Genomic DNA, 19,754 nt, shown 5'->3' on the forward strand with positions numbered 1-19,754 from the left:
ACATCTTCCGCAGTGCTGTACAGAGTATAACTGTCCCTCAGAGGAGCTCACAATCTAATCCCACCATAGTCCTATGTCTATATCATGTAGTGTATGTATCGTAGTCTAGGGCAAATTTAGGGAGAAGCCAATTAACTTATCTGTATGTTTTTGGGACGTGGGAGGACACCAGAGTGCCCGGAGGAAACCCACACAGACATGGGGAGAACATACAAACTCCATGCAAACTGTGCCCTGGCTGGGAATGGAACCAGGGACCCAGCGCTACAAGGGTAGAGTGCTAACCACTACGCCACCATGCTGCACAAGTGTGATTGAGGTCATTGACTTGTCATTTGAAGCTGTGATGGGATAATGGCATGTTGGAATGGACATGCCATAGTACCTCTGCCTGCAGCTTCCAGCCTCCGCCTGCGTCTCTCCTGCCTCTCCAGGTGAGTTTACCTGAGCCCCGCCCCCTCTCTCCATGTCATGTGCCTGTCCTGTCCTGCAGAATCAGGGCTGCTTCTCTCTGCTCTGTGTCATCACAGGAGGAAGTTCAGAGCTCCTCCCAGCACCCAATCTGTGCTGATCCTCCTGGCACCCTCTGTCACATGGCTGCAGGCGAGCCCTGAGTCCTGGACCCCTCACTGGACCCCTCACTGGACCCCTCACTGGACCAGCCCCTGTAAGGTCAGTGCATTGTCCCCATCCTCCTGCTTCACTCTCCAGACAGGACTGCGGTCTGTGCTGCTGCAATGTGTCCCAGCCTGTCTGACATCCAGCCAGCTGCAATCTGCAACTTCTGCTTGTGTCTGCCGAGTTACAAATCTCAGCATGGCTGCTAATACTACGTGCTAAATGACCGATTTCAGGTAGATTCTGTCATTTTAAGCAGATCTGATTAATATTTGGTGCTTGGATGTAAATCAATTATTCTTATTATTACTATTTAGTATTTATAGATTGCCAACATCTTCTGCAGCACTTTATAGAGTACATAGTCATGTCGCTGACTGTCCTCAGAGGAGCTCACACTCTAATCCTACCATAGTCATAGTGTAATGTCCTACCATATTATTATTATGTATTTATATAGCACTGACATCTTCTGCAGCACTGTACAGAGTACATAGTCATGTCACTGACTGTCCTCAGAGGAGCTCACACTATAATCCTACCATAGTCATAGTCTAATGTCCTAACATATTATTATTATGTATTTATATAGCACTGACATCTCCTGCAGCACATTACAGAGTGCATAGTCATGTCACTGACTGTCCTCAGAGGAGGTCACACTCTAATCCTACCATAGTCATAGTGTAATGTCCTACCATATTATTATTATGTATTTATATAGCACTGACATCTCCTGCAGCACATTACAGAGTACATAGTCTTGTCACTGACTGTCCTCAGAGGAGCTCACACTCTAATCCCACAATAGTCATAGTCTAATGTCCTATCATATTATTATTATGTATTTATATAGCACTGACATCTTCTGCAGCACTGTACAGAGTACATAGTCATGTCACTGACTGTCCTCAGATGAGCTCACACTCTAATCCTACCATAGTCGTAGTCTAATGTCCTACCATATTATTATTATGTATTATATCACACTGACATCATCTGCAGCACATTACATAGTACATAGCCATGTCACTGACTGTCCTCAGAGGGGCTCACACTCTAATCCTACCACAGTCATAGTCTAATGCCCTACCATATTATTATTATGTATTTATATAGCACTGACATCTCCTGCAGCACATTACAGAGTACATAGTCATGTCACTGACTGTCCTCAGAGGAACTCGCACTCTAATCCTACCATAGTCATAGTCTAATGTCCTACCATATTATTATTATGTATTATATCACACTGACATCTTCTGCAGCACATTACAGAGTACATAGTCATGTCACTGACTGTCCTCAGATGAGCTCACACTCTAATCCTACCATAGTCATAGCCTAATGTCCTACCATATTATTATTATGTATTTATATAGCACTGACATCATCTGCAGCACATTACATAGTACATAGCCATGTCACTGACTGTCCTCAGAGGAGCTCACACTCTAATCCTACCATAGTCATAGTCTAATGTCCTACCATATTATTATTATGTATTTATATAGCACTGACATCTTCTGCAGCACATTACAGAGCATATAGTCATGTCACTGACTGTCCTCAGAGGAGCTCACAATCTAATCCTACCACAGTCATAGTCTAATGTCCTACCATATTATTATTATGTATTTATATAGCACTGACATCTCCTGCAGCACTGTACAGAGTACATAGTTATGTCACTGACTGTCCTCAGAGGGGATCACAATTGGCCTCAATTCACTAAGCTTTATCAAACACTTTATCAAACGTTTGATAATTTACCTCATGGGTAAAATCTTATTTTGAATTCACTAAGGTGTTATATATTTATTGAATGTTTTATCAATAAAACATTCAACAAATCTATAACACCTTAGTGAAATCAAAATTAGATTTTACCCATGAGGTAAATTATCAAACGTTTGATAAAGTGTTTGATAAAGCTTAGTGAATTGAGGCCAATCTAATCCTACCATACTCATACGTCTAGGACCATTAAAGGATACCCAAGGTGACATGTGACATGATGAGATAGACATGTGTATGTACAGTGCCTAGCACACAAATAACTATGCTGTGTTCCTTTTTTTCTTTCTCTGCCTGAAAGAGTTAAATATCAGGTATGTAATTGGCTGACTCAGTCCTGACTCAGACAGGAAGTGACTACAGTGTGACCCTCACTGATAAGAAATTCCCCTTTTTACCTTTTTTTTTTTTGCGCTCAGAAGCCATTTTCTGCTAGGAAAGTGTTTTATAGTTGGAATTTCTTATCAGTGAGGGTCACACTGTAGTCACTTCCTGTCTGAGTCAGGACTGAGTCAGCCACTTACATACCTGATATTTAACTCTTTCAGGCAGAGGGGGAAAAAAGGAACACAGCATAGTTATTTGTGTGCTAGGCACTGTACATACACATTTCTATCTCATCATGTCACATGTCAGTTCGGGTATCCTTTAAGGAGTAAGCCAGTTAACTTATCTGCATGTTTTTGGGATAACATCTTGTTCTACTCACATAATAATATATGCATTGTACTGTTAACGTTTTGATTTCAGTTAATTTTATACAGTAAATAAAGAGAATTCTGTTTCTGACATTTGCCATTTTGATTCCCTCTGACTGAAGCCAAGCCTGATGTAATTTCCTCCCTTACTTCCCTCCCTCCCTAGAAACTGTCATAGCTAGCTTGTTTTATAAACATGAGTGAGCACAGCATAGTCCTTATTTCAGCAGCTCACTGAACTGCCCTCAGCCAATCAGTGAGCAAGAATGTGGGAAGGGTTACGACAAGCTTCCTTTTCGCTGGCAATGTACCAGAATAGAGCTAGGCTAACAGAGAAAAGATTTATAATGGCAGAAACATTTCTGATTAGATTGGAATGCTTGCAATGTAGGGTCGGGTTGTAGACTGCATAATAAACACAGAGCAGTGGGTAAATGGAATTTGATTTTGTGGCTGACAATCCTGCTTTAACCATTTATGCCGCCTGGACGTGAAAATCACATCCGGGCGGCTGCTCTGCTACGGTGCCGCACTTCGGTGCGCGATCGCGGGCGTGCCCCCGTGCTGTCCCCCAGTAGCCCTGGGATCAGTGAACGGGAAAATGGTTCCCGCCCGATCACCAATCCGTGTCCCCAGCAGAAAAACCGAAGCGCTCTAACTAGAGGCGTCATCCTTGTGCTTCCGTTTAGCAAGAAGCACAAGGAGAAAAAAAAACTCAAGGTGGCCATCTTGCGGCCAAATAGTGAAACTACATCTACATATTTTTTTACATTACAATTTACACGTATAATAACATTAAACATTAACTGTTTATTTCCCACACCAAAATATTACCCAAATAAAATTTTTAATGGAAAAAAAAAATTACAATAAAAAAAATAAAGTTACCTAAGGGTCTGAACTTTTTAAATATGCATTTGAAGGGGGTAAACTACGAACAATTTTTTAAATTATAAGCTTGTAAATAGTGATGGACGCAAAACGGAAAAAATGCTCCTTTAACTCCAAATAAAATATTGGCGCCATACATTGTGATAGGGACAAAATGTAAAAGGTGTCATAAACGAGACAAATGGGCAAATAAAATACATAGGTTTCAATTATAGTAGCATGTATTATTTTAAAGCTATAATGGACGAAAACTGAGAAATAATGAATTTTTTTCCATTTTTTTCTTATTAATCCTGTTAAAATGCATTTATGAAAAAATAATACTTAGCAGAATGTACCACCCAAAGAAAGCCTAATTAGTGGCGGAAAAAACAAGATGTAGATCAATAAATTGTGTTAAGAAGTGATAAAGTTATTAGCGAATGAATGGGAGGTGAACATTGCTCGGATGCATAAGGTGAAAAATCCCTGCGGGCTGAATTGGTTAAGGCTTATAACAGCCATACAGCTTCACACTATTGAAGGTTTGTTGTCATTGAGGTAATTCTGCAAGGAGTGTTGGCCTCATGATATGCAGAGGATATTATAGTAAAAGTACACTGGTACCGGTTTTGCTAATTCCGTGGGGAACAGCCTAGTGTTCCAATGTGCATGCTGACCTACATATAGGCCTGTGGATCTTTGTGCTTACATCGGGTGTGATGGATCATCTGTGCCATTTATAAAGGTGCGTACACACATGCGACTATAGTCGTTCCCCGATCGTTTCAAACGACGATTGTTTAAAAAAAAGCAGCCAACGATCATTAAGTCTAACGACGGACGAGCTAGATCGTTAAAAACTAACGATCTAGCTTGGCGGATTTTTACCAACGACGATCGTTTGCAAAAGTAGTACATCGTTGGAAACGGTCGTTCGTGCTAGGCTTGCCATGCGCATTTCACTATTTCTCCATGGAACTTCTCATTTTTATGCGCAGGCGCAATAGTTGCTTTACGTGATGTAACGTTCGTTCTAACGATCAGATCGTTACACACATTTTAAAACTAACTTTACTCAGGTCGTTCGTTGTAAACGACGAACGAACTTTTAATTGATAAAAGAACGATCGTTGTCGCATGTGTGTACGTAGCATTAGAAGATTACAACTTGCACTTGGAAGAATGTTTTGAGGAGTGTGGACTTTTTAAGGATAGTCATTCTGTTGTGTAGGTCCTCTATTGCAAAAATCTTAAAATTTAAAATACATGTAAACATGTAGAGATAAGAAGTATGTTTCTTCCAGAGTAAAATGAGCCATAAATTACTTTTCTCCTATGTTGCTGTCGCTTACAGTAGGGAGTAGAAATCTGACAGAACCGACAGGTTTTGGACTAGCCCATTTCCTCTTGGGGGGTTCACAGGGATTTCTTTATTTTCAAAATGCGCGTAGTGAATGGCAGTTGCTCCGTCCAACTGCCAAAAAAGTGTGCGGTGAGCAGGGAGACTGGCAGCATCTTTATTTAAATCTTTTTCAGGGGGTGTCTTTATAAAGGATAAAAGTCATGCTGAGAATCCTCCATGAAGAGATGGACTAGCCCAAAACCTATCGGTAATGTCAGATTTGTACTACTACTGTAAGTGACAGGAACATAGGAGAGAAGCAATTTATGGCTCATTTTATTCAGGAAGAAACGTACTTCTTATTTGTATGTGTTTTAAATTTTAAGATTTTCACGACAGTTCCTCTTTAAAAATAGCAGATTATGTAGCTAAGATCTCATACTACATGATGAAGTTGTCCAGTGATTGGCCGATGAAAGTTGGATTTGTGTACCAGGCTTAAAGGGATACTTCAGCTAAAAAAAAAAGAATCCGTGTTACTCACCTGGGGCATCTACTAGCCCCCTGCAGCTGCCCGGTGCCCTCGCAGTCACTCACAGATCCTCCTGTCCCCCGCCACCAGTTACTTTCATTTTCGGCCGACAGGCTCACTGCGCCTGCACAGGCCTGGCCACGCCTCTCCTTCTATGTGTTCCCATCCGCAATAGTGTCCTGCGCAGGAACGCGTAGAAGACGGACGCGTGGCCAGGCTTGACGGCGAATCAAAAGTAGCTGGCGGCGGGGGACAGGAGGATCTGCGAGTGACTGCGAGGGCACGGGACGGCTGCAGAGGGCTGGTAGATGCCCCAGGTTTGTAAAACAATATTTTTCCCATGGCTTAAGTGCCACTTTAACCACTTCAGCCCGCGGGTATTTTTCACCTTATGGACGAGAGGAATTTTCACCTGTCAGCGCTTCTCCTTTTCATCCCCCAATAACTTTATCAGTACTTATCACAACAAAATGATCTATACCTTGTTTTTTCCACCAACAATTAGGCTTTCTTTGGGTGGTACATTATGCTAAGAATTATTTGATTCTAAATGCATTATAATGGGAATAATAAGAAAAAAATGGGGAAAAAATCATTATTTTTCAGTTTTCAGCCATTACAGTTTTAAAATAATTCATGCTACCATAATTAAAATCCACACATTTTATTTGGCTATTTGTCCTGGTTATGGCAACGTTAAAACTATACCCCTAGCGTAATGTATGGTGACAATATTTTATTTGGAAGTAAAGGTGCATTTTTTCAGTTTTACAGCCATCACTAATTTTTAGCCCGTTATTTATTATATGTCCTCTTGACATAGATAATAAATTATTTTTATCCCCCAAAGTCAGTAGGTGTATTTTACTATTTGGCCACAAGATGTCCCTGCTAAGCAAAAATCCTATTAGTGTACAATGTACACTAAATAGGATACAATGTGTTGTTACATTGTAACCAGGGAAGTGACGTAGGCTTCCATCGGAAGCCTCCGATCACAATGGCGGCGGGGAGGTTCATGAATGGGAACATTGTTCCCATTCATAAATTTGATGATTGGGTGGCGGAAATCTCGGCTCCATTTACAGAATAAACACTGATTTTGAACAAAAACAGTGTTTATTCTCGGTGGACATGGTTGGATTGGCACAGGGGACTTTTGTCCCCTGCTGCCAATCCCCTCTGCTAGCGGCAACAGCGCGATCACGGGCATTTGCCTGCAGGATTGCCCGTAGACCACCCAAACTGCAGGGAGGTGACTAGCGCGTCCCTGCAGCTCTAGCCGCTGCCACTGCGGATGTGAGGCTCACGTCCGCGCGGCCAAAATCGTTAAAGTGAACTCGAGAGGAGGTGGAGAGCTGGAGGCTGCCATATTTGTTTGTGGACAGACTTTATGGACAGTTTATTATCAACTAAAAGTGTGGTAGATTTTACTTCAGCAGGCGGGGGAATAGCTTTATACGCCATTGAGTTGTACAATCAGATTTTTATTGAAATCTGACTTGATTAGATCCATATAGAGCATCGCTCACTGCTGCACAGTGGATTTCTGCTCAAGCAGTGATTAGTTGCTTGCTGAGCTGTTATTGACCTGTGTATAGCATGGTACACACTTTCAATAATGATTGGCCAATCGCTGACAATCGGTACAAGGCTTAACTTGGGTGTAGAAATACACTTAATGTGAACCCAAGGTATGAGTTTTATGGAGGCTACCATATTAATTCCCTTTTAAGCAATGCCAGTTGCCTGGCTGTCCTGCCGATCCTCTGCCTCCAATACCTTAGCCATAGCCCCTGAACAAGCATGCAAACTGAAGTGTGACAGGATTAGCTGCATGCTTGTTTCAGGTGTGTGATTCAGACACTACTGCAGCCAAAGATCAGCAGGGCTGCCAGGCAACTGGTATTGTTTAACAGGAAATAAATATGGCAGCCTCCATATCACTCTCACTTCAGGTGTTCTTTAAAGGGCAACTGAAGCAAGAGGGATATGGAGGCTGCCATATTTATTTCCTTTTAAGCAATACCAGTTGCCTGGCTGTCCTGCTGATCCTCTAATACTTTTAGCCATAGCCCCTGAACAAGCATGCAGCAGATCAGGGGCTCGATTCACAAAGCGGTGCTAACCCAGTTATCACGCCTAAAAGACTTTAGGCGTGATAACCTTTGCACCACTGAGTTATCACCGATTTTTGCTCTAACTCGCGCGAAGTTTCCGCGCGTAGGTGCGCGCGCAAAGTCCCACAGGGCTTAATGGGAGCTTCGCGCGAAGCGGGGATGCTGCGCGCGCGCAAAACTTTGCGCGCGGAAAATTCGCGCGAGTTGCTTCTTATCATGCCTAAAGTCAGTTTAGGCGTGATAAGAGGCTTTTCACTGGCGTGCAAACACTTTGCACCGCTTTGTGAATCAAGCCCCAGGTGTTTCTGACATTACTGTCAGATCTGAAAGATTGGCTTCATGCTTGTTTCTGCCATTATTCAGACACTACTGCATCCTAATAGACCAGCAGGACTGCCAGGAAACTTGTATTGTATAAAAGGTAATAAATATGGCAGCCTCCATATATTTGTCACTTCAGTTGTTCTTGAATTAAACATGAACTGATCTAGCTTCCTGCGTAGGAGTTCTTGCCTGAAGAGTACTGCACCACCAATCAGATTACCAGCAAGTCCTTGCTATTATTATTATTATTATGCATCCATTCGTCAGCACATTTTTACAAAGTGCATTATGGAGTAACTGAAGCTGCTCCTGCCTTTCTGAAGGGTGAAATCCCGGCTATAGGAAGATGACGCAGCGTTAGCCTGGAGCTCTGCACAGAGATTCCCTCCATGCTTTCACAATGTTACTCTAACTCACTCTGCGTAGCCTGACAGATCCTCTGAGCAGCATAGCTATCTCCTGCTCTGTGTATGTTGTATATCGGTAACATCGGCCATACACCATGCAATGGGCAAACAACCAACATCTCCCTGTTTGGGAATTGTGGGCGTGTCCATTAGATAAACTCCAAGGAACCCTGGAAAGAAAAGACAGAGCACACCAGGAGGCCAGTATAGTGTAGTACGGTATCTAACCACTTCAGCCTACAGTGTTGTTCACCTTATGCATCCGAGCAACTTTCACCTCCCATTCATTCGCCAATAACTTTATCACTACTTATCACAAACAATTGATCTATATCTTTATATTTCCGCCACCAATTAGGCTTTCTTTGGATGGTACATTTTGCTAAGAATTATTTTTTTCTAAATCCATTTTACAGAAAGATTAAAAAAGAAATGGAAACAATTCATTATTTCTCAGATTTTGGCCATTATAGTTTGAAATTAATACATGCTACCGTAATTAAAACTCGTGTATTTTATTTGCCCATTTGTCCCGGTTATTACACCATTTAAATTATGTCCCTATCACAATTTATGGCGCCAATATTTTATTTAGAAATAAAGGTGCCTTTTTTCAATTTGTGTCAATCACTATTTACAAGTTTATAATTTAAAAAAATATATTAATATACTCTCTTGACATGCATATTTAAAAAGATCAGACCCTTAGGTAACTATTTTTGTTTTTTTGTTTTTTTTAATTGTATTTTTTTTTAAATGTATTTGGGTAATTTTTGGTGTGGGTGTTTTTTTGCAGAAAGACTGCGGCCTCTGATAAGAGATCGTCGTTTTTTCTACGGGGGACTTAGATCGATGAATGGGAAGTATATTCCCATTCATTAATCGGGGGCAGGCGGCGGGAGCGTGCAGGAGCGATCGCACGCCTCAGACAGCAGGAGCAGCTCTGTCTATCTGGATGTATATATCGGTCCAGATAGACTTAAGTGGTTAAAGAAAAAGTGACAACCATGCTAACCTGGAAATAAAAAACACATATATAAGTAGATAAATACTAGTTCTACTTACATAACACATGTATTGCATTGTCCACGTTATGATTCCTGTGAATTTTATAAAGGAAAAGCAGAGAATCCTATTCTAGGCAGTTTCCATCTTAGTTACCGCTAATCTCCTGACAGCATTTCCTCCCTCACTCTTTTTTTCTCCTCTTGCTAATTATGTATTCATTACCCGCCCTCTTCCCAGAGTCTTCAGACACTCCCACTGAGGTCTATACTAGGAAGTGTACAGTCTTATGTCATTAGAAGAAGGGGGAAATAAAGGGAAGAGGAGGAATATATTATAGATAAAAAGACTCCCCAGCATGCAACTGTTTGGCAACGGCTATTAAAGGGCCAGTGCTTCTAAGGTATGTGATAACTACAAACCATAACAGCAGAACATTTTCTGAAACTTTTGAATGCAGGATTAGCATCTTTATCACTTAATACACTCAGACCAGTTGCTATTGAAATTTGATTTTCAATTGACAATCCCGCTTTAAAGCAATGGGAAATTAGAGCTAGTAAATTACTATTACTATTTAAAAAAAAAGCTGGGTTGCTAGAAGACAACCACAGTAACCAGCAGGGGGAGAACTCCATCACCACGCAGGTCTGCCCAAGAAAATGATGATCGCTCCCCAATAAAAACATGGAACACCGGACTAATGTCACAGAGAGGGAAAACACTAGGATGGATGAAAGGAGTCATTTCCCCCTCCCCCTCCCACCCATAAGAACGAGTGTCTTAATCTTAACTTGAGTGAGGTGTAGGGTATCAAAAACGATTTTATGTGACACTTTAAAAGGATGTTTCGTCGGTCCTACCCCCTTCTTCAGGTGCTATATAGGTTTCCCAAGGTCCCTGGTTGTCTGCCTAAAGACGCTTGAAGAAGCAGGTCAGACCAACGAAATGCATTGTCCTTTTAAAATGTCCAATAATATTGTATTTTGATGCCCTTTCGCCTCACTCATGGTAAGATTAATTATTACAATAATCTGTTTTATTTTTTGGGCGTTCTTCCCCCCACCCCACCTTGTGTTTGGGAATTGGTCGGCTAGCAGTGATAGTTTTACCACCTGACATGTCAGTCATGTTTCAGCAGAAATTGGCTCAGAAATTGTGTGGCCACAGTTCCTTCGCTGCTTCCCCGGAATACCCCCAACCAGCTGACTGAGATGTGATGAATATTTCACCAGGAACTGATAGCCCTTCTAGTGTTCTATTTTGTTTTCAAGTGTTTTATTTTATGAAAGATTGTCCCCCCACATACTAGGGAATCCTGGCGATCAATTCTATGCCTTGAAGGGGTCCTATTCCGAGCGCTGTAATAACAGCGCAGGAGATTTGGGTTCAGCCGGCGCCACCATAGGCGATAATAGGAATTACATCTATAGCGGTGCTGAAGTTACTTTTAAAACACTATAATTTGGCCTCCAGTAATAGCTGGAAGCTGAATTACATTATTCCCCACCATCCACATGGACCTGGAGGGGGAATAGTAATTAACACGGCCAGGAACTTGTGCAGCAGCAGGGTAAGCCATACCGGCTGTATCCTGCGCCCAAGTCTCCCGGCGGTGATTTTATACGTACGCTCCTATTCTCCCCGAAACAGCCCATGGAATAAAATGCCTTTATTTTATAACACACAATCCTCTGCGCCAGTTCTGTCTTCATCTTTTATTTGACTTGTTTAACCCGTTCGCATTCCAAGCTTTTTACATTCCTGACAATTTTGGCAAATCAGCTGTGTTGCAATTATATACCGGTACCAATAACTTTTTATTACTTATGCCATCAAAGTGAACGGTTTTTTTTATCACTTATGCCATCAAAGTGATACACATATTGTGTTTTTTTTTTTTTTTTTTTTTTTTTATTACAATCTAGGCTTTGGTCAAATAGTATTTGTTTCCAAGTATTATTTCATTTTATAGGCATTTTATAGAAAAAAAAAATAGGTGTCAATGCAGAAAAGACACATTTTTTTTTCATTTTACACCATTAACTTTCACATGACAAGGGCCACAGTTATAACCTCACAATATATTATTTATCTTCTTCTTCTGGTTAAAATGATACCTCACATGCCATTTTTCATTAATAGCTGGGATGCGACATATTGTTTCCAGTACAGAAACAGTTAAGAAACTCCGGTTGTTATCTATGCAAAAGAGCCATTGAGCTCCAGGACTTTCAAAGTGGCAGAGAGCTCTGTCTTCTGAAGCTTCTTATCTCAAGTGTCTGGCACTGTATTTTCTTTTTCTCCGCAGAGGACAGGTCAATAGTTCATTGGCCTGCTCTGTAAAATCATTTAGAATGCTGAGTAGTGTGTAGACTGCAAATATTAGAGAATTATGCAATTTTATAAAAAAACACTATATACCTGAAAATAAAAATATGAGAATATTTTCTTTGCTGCTAATGTTCTAGTAATTATCCGTACTACACAATCAATTCATTATATCATATTTTTTTTTCGGTTCAGTGTCTCTTTAAGGCACAGCCAATAGGGCGTCAGCCATGTTTGCTCCTGGAATGAGAGAGTCTATCTGGCAGTTGTTTCTTAGTACTTATCTTATCAGCAGGGCAATCCTGGGCTGGTCATTTGTTAAAACAAATCGTTTAGCATTGTGAATGATGCCAATTATGTTTATCAGTGTCAATGATGCCAGTTATTTCCTAGGGCACGTTTTACACAATATCCGCTGCTGTACTTTTTCATAGACTGAGCAGTAAATTGTAAAGGTACGCATACATTACTGCTCGATCGACCATTCCATCCAATCATTTCATCGTATTGGGTGAGAATTGTTACATTCTGCTCCATCAATAGAAATTGGCTGATATCTGCCCGAAACAACACATTACCTTGATTGGGCAGGATGCAAAATATCAGATGATTGGCAGCACGGTGGTGTGGTGGTTAGCGCTCTCGTCTTGCAGCACTGGGTCCCCGGTTCAAGACCCAGTCAACATCTACAAGGAGTTTGTATGTTCTCCCCGTGTCTGTGTGGGTTTCCTCCGGGCACTCCGGTTTCCTCATACATCCCAAAAACATACAGATAGGTTAATTGGCTCCACCCTAAATTGGCCCTAGACTACAATACATACACTACACAATACAAACATAGACATAGGACTGTGGTAGGGATTAGATTGTGAGCTCCTCTGAGGGTCAGTTAGTGACATGACTATGTACTCTGTACAGCGCTGCGGAAGATGTCGGCGCTATATAAATACTAAATAATAATAAAGGAATCAGCTAATGTTGACATGATTTTGATGGACACACAATCGACTTTTGGTGTCTGAGCATGGAGGCACAACAGCTCACTTAGTAACGGAAAATTAGGATCTCGCTTGTAGTGTGTGGGCTATTAGTCGATAGACTTTCCAATAAAGTTGATTGCTTGGTAGAAAATTGAGTAATGTGTGGGTATCGTAACTGGACTGTTGGGAGAATCCTATGCTTTCCTATGGGACGGTTCACATTTTGCCATTCTTTCATCATCTGCTGCGGTCAGCTGCAGAGAAATCCTACCGCAAGGCAAGCCTCTTTCCAGACAGCAGATAGCTGAACAGCGGAATACACGGTGCCTCTCTGGTGGGCGGAGTACCTCTTGCACTCAGTAGCGGGTGTGTGCTATGAGCATGCATGTGTCATACAAATAACAACGCCAGTTTGGGGTCGTCCGTAGTTAAAATACGCAGCATTCGTTGCTTACCTCCTCCAAGCAGACACAAAAATTGCCAATGTGTCAAATAGAACAAGTTTATTTACATACTCCGGGGTACAATGCAACGCGTTTCGCAGGTTTGATCCCGCTTCATCAGGCAATAACAGCGGAGTAATAGCATATGTGGCCAGTAGAAGAGAGAGGCACCTCTGTGCTAGAGGCTAGCGACACGCCTGTTGCTATGGAGACATGGGGAGGAACCACACGCAGTGTGCTCTAGACCGGTTTTCAGTCGGTGGGTTGAGTAAAGATTCTCGTCCAAGACGGTCTTTATCAGCCAAGTTCAATCGATCATTTCTGCATAGCTTAATAACTTGTACGTTTTCCTTCACATCCCTTCCGCGGTTTTCTGGCAATGCAAAAACCAGAGAAGCCAAAAATACGGCAACAATTCCTTTCTGTTCATTGCAAGAAAGAAACAAAATAATCATGCAATTTGGAAATATTGAAAAGCGCTCAATAAATTATTTGTCAGAAGGTCAGAGAATAATCTTTTCTACCTGAGACTTAGGAGAATGTTGTTATTGTTTGTTGGTGTATTGATTGTATCGTGAGGAAGAACAGAGGACATTTCTGCCTCAGATTAGTCAAAGAGTATCTTGTTCTGAGGACAGGAACTTATGAAAGACAGAGACTGCAGCATGTCACAACCTCGGCCACGTGGGCAGCTTCCGCTTTCTTGGTCATTTCGGTGCAGAGAAAGTTGATGACTTTTGGGAAAAACTGCTGCTTTTTTTTTATTTATTTGTTTAACAAAATGTTTTCAAAGGATAGTTAAAGTAAAATGTCATTTTGCCATTTTAAAACTACGGCCACTACAGCAAAAAATAAAAAAAAAAACGTAAGCAGTTCAAATCTGACAGAACCGACAGGTTTTGGACTAGTCCATCTCCTCATGCGGGATTCTCAAGAATTTCCTGAACGGCAGTTGCTAAGTCTGAGGGCCCATTCACATTAGAGCGTTTTGACGGTGATTTCAGCAAACCGCTCAAGCGCTAGGCGCTAGCGCTTTTTACAGTGCTAGTGCAATAATACCCTATGGGCCCGTTCTCACTTAGGCGATTTGCGTTAATCCCCGTCGATTAACGCAAATCGCCAAACGCAAACAAGTAGCCTGCACCATTTTCAGGCGTTTTTCCGGGATCGCGTTTCAGTGCTAAAGAAGCGCCAAGTGTGAATGGCGATTTTTTTTCACGTTCAATGCAAAAAAATCGCCTTAGCAAAACGCTAGCAAAAGTGCTAGCGTTTTGCGTTTAGCAAGTGTGCATGGGCCCTGCCTGTGGGTAGGGAGGCTGGCTGGTATCTTATTATTTTGGCAGTTAAGTTGGGCACTGACCATAAAATTTGCCGAACGATCGTTTAAGAACGATTCTTTATATGAACGTTCGGAAATGATTGTTTGGGGCCACTAATGGACAAAAATCTCCTAAGGAGATTGTTTTTCATTATTGGTCAGTTATCATTTCCGATCATTCATATGAAGAATAGTTTGCTAACCATCCTTCAGCAAATTGTATCATTAGTGGCTACCTTTAGACTTAGTAACTGCCGTTCAGGAAATGCTTTGGAAAACAAAAGAAAACCCGAAAGAATTTACCATGAGGAGATAGGCTAGCCCAAAACTTGTCAGTTCTGTCAGATTTCACCTGCTTACTTTTTCCGCTATCTAAGGTATTCATGATAGTCCAGCTGTCAGTGAACGATTGTGGTTGCACAATGTTCTCTAAAATACCAGTAAAAAAAACTGAATAGAGGATTGAACTAAAAAAACCTGTTCTACTGTTGAAAAACAGAAATAGATATTTGCTGATGCTCAGTGCTGACTTACACTACCCGAGGATTTCACTAACAAAATGTCACTATGAAGCGTATTTCATTATTTGAAATATGATTCATATTTTTAACGTACAGCTTAAAAAAGGAATTGCGCTTGCCAATCTGTACAGTGATTCTAATAACAGCAATTATAAGGTAGAATCCTGGTTATCCAGAACTCAACTAACCAGCAGTCTCAGCCAACCAACACAAATGGCCAACAGTACTCACAGTGAGTGAATGAAATAGAGGCGCTATGAAAAAAGGGCGCAGGATACAGCCTAATTCCTTATTTTACAAGAAGTACAAAAATATCTTAGTCATAGTGTAACGTCCTACCATATTATTATTACGTATTTATATAGCACTGACATCTTCTGCAGCACATTACAGAGTACATAGTCATGTCACTGACTGTCCTCAGAGGAGCTCACACTCTAATCCTACCATAGTCATAGTCTAATGTCCTACCATATTATTATTATGTATTTATATAGCACTGACATCTCCTGCAGCACATTACAGAGTACATAGTCATGTCATTGACTGTCCTCAGAGGAGCTCATAATCTAATCCTATCATAGTCATAGTGTAATGTCCTACCATATTATTATTACGTATTTATATAGCACTGACATCTTCTGCAGCACATTACAGAATACATAGTCATGTCACTGACTGTCCTCAGAGGAGCTCACACTCTAATCCTACCATAGTCATAGTGTAATGTCCTACCATATTATTATTATGTATTTATATAGCACTGACATCTTCTGCAGCACTTTACACAGTACATAGTCATGTCATTGACTGTCCTCAGAGGAGCTCACACTCTAATCCTACCATAGTCATAGTGTAATGTCCTACAATATTATTATTATGTATTTATATAACACTGACATCTTCTGCAGCACATTACAGAGTACATAGTCATGTCACTGACTGTCCTCAGAGGAGCTTACAATCTAATCCCTAAATAGTCATAGTCTAATGTCCTACCATATTATTATTATGTATTTATATAGCACTGACATCTCCTGCAGCACATTACAGAGTACATAGTCATGTCACTGACTGTCCTCAGAGGAGCTCACACTCTAATCCTACCATAGTCCTAGTCTAATGTCCTACCATATTATTATTATGTATTTATATAGCACTGACATCTTCTGCAGCACTTTACACAGTACATAGTCATGTCATTGACTGTCCTCAGAGGAGCTCATAATCTAATCCTATCATAGTCATAGTGTAATGTCCTACCATATTATTATTACGTATTTATATAGCACTGACATCTTCTGCAGCACATTACAGGGTACATAGTCATGTCACTGACTGTCCTCAGAGGAGCTCACAATCTAATCCCACCATAGTCATAGTCTAATGTCCTACCATATTATTATTATGTATTTATATAGCACTGACATCTTCTGCAGCACATTACAGAATACATAGTCATGTCACTGACTGTCCTCAGAGGAGCTCACACTCTAATCCTACCATAGTCCTAGTCTAATGTCCTACCATATTATTATTATGTATTTATATAGCACTGACATCTTCTGCAGCACATTACAGAGTACATAGTCATGTCACTGACTGTCCTCAGAGGAGCTTACAATCTAATCCCTACAATAGTCATAGTCTAATGTCCTACCATATTATTATTATGTATTTATATAGCACTGACATCTCCTGCAGCACATTACAGAGTACATAGTCATGTCACTGACTGTCCTCAGAGGAGCTCACACTCTAATCCTACCATAGTCATAGTCTAATGTCCTACCATATTATTATTATGTATTTATATAGCACTGACATCTTCTGCAGCACATTACAGAGTACCGGTACATAGTCATGTCACTGACTGTCCTCTAAGGAGCTCACAATCTAATCCTACCATAGTCATAGTGTAATGTCCTACCATATTATTATTATGTATTTATATAGCACTGACATCTGCTGCAGCACTTTACAGAGTACATAGTCATGTCACTGACTGTCCTCAGAGGAGCTCACACTCTAATCCTACCATAGTCATAGTCTAATGTCCTACCATATTATTATTATTATGTATTTATATAGCACTGACATGCAGCACATTACAGAGTACATAGTCATGTCACTGACTGTCCTCAGAGGAGCTCACAATTTAACACTACCACAGTAATAGTCTAATGTCCTACCATATTATTATTATGTATTTATATAGCACTGACATCTGCTGCAGCACTTTACAGAGTACATAGTCATGTCACTGACTGTCCTCAGAGGAGCTCACACTCTAATACTACCATAGTCATAGTCTAATGTCCTACCATATTATTATTATTATATTTGTATATAGCACTGACATCTTCTGCAGCACCTTACAGAGTACGTAGTCATGTCACTGACTGTCCTCAGAGGAGCTCACAATCTAATCCTTCCATAGTTGTGCAGTTGCACACACATTCAGTTCTCGGCAGCTGAGATGTAGCAGTCTCTGAGCAGAGCCTGGAGGAGTTCACAGCGGGCTCATCGCTCCCATGTAACAAAGAAAAGAGAACGCAGCACGGTATCCGTACCTTTCATCACTTAAAGAGAAGAGTTGCATAAAAAGACAAATTATATAAAAGAGAACAGAGGCGCCAAAAGGATAAAAGGGGTTTTAAAGGAGCTTAAAAGCCAAAACTTGGTAATTAGAGGAGGCAGTGGTGGACTTACCTCCTCCAAGCAGACACAACATGACTGTACATTCAGTCTATTTATTAACGAACTCCAGATAAAACAAAGCAACGCGTTTCACGGGTCAGCGCCCGCTTCCTCAGGCAATAGAAAAAGGAGTTACAGCATCTAGCAAAACAAACGACACTCAGCGCCTCTGCCATAATCTCCCCACCTGCCTTCACAGTGGTTGCCTACTGGTGACCCATGTTTGTGAGTATAACAACTATTACTCTTTGTCATTGCCCCCTTTGTCAATACATACTACACTATTGGGGCTCTTGGTGTTCCTCTGTTTATAAAAAGACAAATGATGGATATGTGTAGCCCACGCCCGACATTCAGCCATTATTCAGCGTTTATACACTGTAAGCAGATACAGCATATGTAGGGCACCTCGCCATCATACGTCATCAACATATTGTCCTATTTCATGAAGCTGGACTGTTTCTTCTTCTCTATATAAAGTGGTGGATTTTATACTGATAAATCTGTGATAACTAACACTTCATCACTACGTATCTCTGCTTTTCCTTCATGTATTCTTGGCTGTACCCATCCTGGTATGTATACATGTATGGAGTGTGGAAATGGAGCAGCAGCCGCTGGATTGGTCCATTGGCAGGTTGCAAGGACAGATTTATACTTTTAGTGCCCCCAGGCCAACTTTCTTGTTGAACCTTTTTCATGTGCAGCAGTGTTCCCCATTTCATGTGCAGCCCCTTCATCCATTTGTCCATGAACAGCAGCTCCTCACACACGCACAGTGGCGTAGTGGTTAGCTGTCTTGCTTTGCAGCGCTGGGTCCCCGGTTCTAATCCCAGCAAGAGCACCATCCGCACAGAGTTTGCATGTTCTCCCTGTGTCTGTGTGGGTTTCCTCCGGGCACTCCGGTTTCCTCCCACATCCCAAAAACATACAAATAAGTTAATTGTCTTCCCCCTAAATTGGCCCTAGACTGCAATGTATACACTACACAATACATACATAGACATATGATTATGGTTGGATTAGAGTGTGAGCTCCTCTGTATGTACTCTGTAATGTGCTGCAGAAGATGTCAGTGCTATATAAATACATAATAATAATATGGTAGGACATTACACTATGACTATGGTAGGATTAGAGTGTGAGCTCCTCTGAGGACAGTCAGTGACATGACTATGTACTCTGTAATGTGCTGCAGAAGATGTCAGTGCTATATAAATACATAATAATAATATGGTAGGACATTAGACTATGACTATGGTAGGGATTAGATTGTGAGCTCCTCTGAGGACAGTCAGTGACATCTTCTGCAGCACATTACAGAGTACATAGTCATGTCACTGACTGTCCTCAGAGGAGCTCACAATCTAATCCCTACCATAGTCATAGTCTAATGTCCTACCATATTATTATTATGTATATATATAGCAGTGACATCTTCTGCAGCACATTACAGAGTACATAGTCATGTCACTGCTATATATATACATAATAATAATATGGTAGGACATTACACTATGACTATGGTAGGGATTAGATTGTGAGCTCCTCTGAGGACAGTCAGTGACATGACTATGTACTCTGTAAAGTGCTGCAGAAGATGTCAGTGCTATATAAATACATAATAATAATATGGGAGGACATTAGACTATGACTATGGTAGGATTAGAGTGTGAGCTCCTCTGAGGACAGTCAGTGACATGACTATGTACTCTGTACAGTGCTGCAGAAGATGTCAGTGCTAT

General features: G+C 41.0%; 1 protein-coding gene across 1 annotated transcript in view; it reads left to right on the forward strand.

Annotated features, from left to right (window-relative positions):
* Nucleotides 1–538: 538 nt before the first annotated feature.
* CARD9 (caspase recruitment domain family member 9) overlaps nucleotides 539–19,754 on the forward strand; it is a 113,939-nt gene continuing 94,723 nt past the window's right edge. The window contains exon 1 of the mRNA XM_068249232.1: nucleotides 539–672. The gene's annotated coding sequence lies outside the window, so the exon portion shown is untranslated. The remainder of the gene's footprint in view (nucleotides 673–19,754) is intronic.

The sequence above is a fragment of the Hyperolius riggenbachi genome, chromosome 8 (genome assembly GCF_040937935.1).
Source record: "Hyperolius riggenbachi isolate aHypRig1 chromosome 8, aHypRig1.pri, whole genome shotgun sequence".
Classification (NCBI taxonomy): domain Eukaryota; kingdom Metazoa; phylum Chordata; class Amphibia; order Anura; family Hyperoliidae; genus Hyperolius; species Hyperolius riggenbachi.